This window comes from Triticum dicoccoides, chromosome 4A, assembly GCF_002162155.2.
Source record: "Triticum dicoccoides isolate Atlit2015 ecotype Zavitan chromosome 4A, WEW_v2.0, whole genome shotgun sequence".
Classification (NCBI taxonomy): Eukaryota; Viridiplantae; Streptophyta; class Magnoliopsida; order Poales; family Poaceae; genus Triticum; species Triticum dicoccoides.
The window spans coordinates 177,488,340-177,489,802 of record NC_041386.1 but is presented as its reverse complement, the minus strand read 5'-3'; the positions used below and the strand labels follow the sequence as shown (position 1 = coordinate 177,489,802).

The 1,463-nt window shown below is 36.5% G+C and overlaps 1 long non-coding RNA gene across 1 annotated transcript; it reads left to right on the top strand.

Annotated features, from left to right (window-relative positions):
- Positions 1–534: 534 nt before the first annotated feature.
- Positions 535–1,191, top strand: LOC119288825. Its single transcript, XR_005141290.1, has 3 exons — positions 535–556; positions 878–1,013; positions 1,111–1,191. It is a non-coding gene; the product is annotated as an uncharacterized LOC119288825 (long non-coding RNA).
- Positions 1,192–1,463: the final 272 nt, after the last annotated feature.

Below are 1,463 nucleotides of genomic sequence, written 5' to 3'. Positions count from 1 at the left end.
TTTTCTCCCTGCTGTGACTTGCATTTTTCTACATTGCTTCGTATTAAGTTGATTGGGACTATTTGATTGAATAACAAATAGTAAACAACCTCTGTCGCTGATCAATTCATGGAACGATTATCACATGTGGCAAACTGAATTGCATTCTCAATACACAAGGGAAGTGCAAGCAGTATGTGGAGGGTCAAATTATTCATTACCTGCAAGTTATAAATTTATAATGCTAACACACTGTGTTTTGCTTTTATAACTTGCAAGTTGCAAGTGTTAACCCTAGAAAAACGATTTGCAGGTGGACATCTGCAGTAAATAATCAGGTGTTTCCTCATTATCAAAGTCAATGCTCTGTGAGGTGTGCAGCGAGTGCGTGTGAATGTGCCGATGCGAGGTAGTGGAGGGTTCAGCAAGGTTCAGTTTCGGCTCCAATTTTTTTTCAGAATCATCTTCTAATGACTAATCTAATGGTCCTTTCTTATGTAGTTAACAAATTATATTGCCTTGTAGCTTTTTAACAAATTGGCTGCTACGAAGACCGGTTGCTTCAAATTTTGTTTTGGTATGTGCTTTGACTGATTATCTTAATGCCAGTACTTCTTGATTTTCACTCCATATATGAAATTGTTTAGCTAGCTCTTGATCAATATCCTTCAGTACACCTGCAATATTGATGGACACTAAGTACTACTGCCAATCATCAATGTAAACTATTCCAACTCTATATTAATTCAGAAAATAATCAGATACAAAATAATCGATTTAAAAATAAACTGCAAAACTTGTAAGTTTAGGAAATTATGTTGTTTTAATCTTTGCACTAAGAGTTTCCAGGCCTATATTGTTATAGGTATTCTTATTCTGGTTGTACACTGAAATTTAGGTGCTTTTGGAGATTTGATTGTACAAGAAAATGATCTACCTTGCAATATCATTTTTCTTGCAAATGAAGAAATTCAGAGCATCTAAGTCTTAAATGTATCTGCTAAAGTGTTGATATTAATCCTTTATGTTGTCCGGTAAGTTGAAATGTGCATAACTTAATTATGTGATTACGGGCTCGACGCTCTTCACATTGCTTGAGAATCTGATCAGCACCACTCCGACATGCATCAGGAAGTCAACGAACAACCAGACCAGGAAGGCGTGGAGCTTGAGCTTGAGCTGCAGTGACAATGACAACTTGGGCGTCAACTTAAAAAAACAACAGTTCAAGTGTACTCTCTCTCTCTCTCTCTCCGTGTGTGTGTGTGTGTGTGTGTTTCTACTAAGTACAGTCTGTGTACTGTTCTATCCTTGTTCTGTTTTCTTCAACCATTTTTTGTTGTATATTCTCTGTCAGTAAATGCCCCAATCTATTTTATCTAGGCAGCATGTATTTGGTACTACAATAAGTTGGTGCGATATCCTCCAATATTTTGTTATCTAGGCAGTCAAAACAACTTCAGTCCGCTTAATTTTTTTTCTGC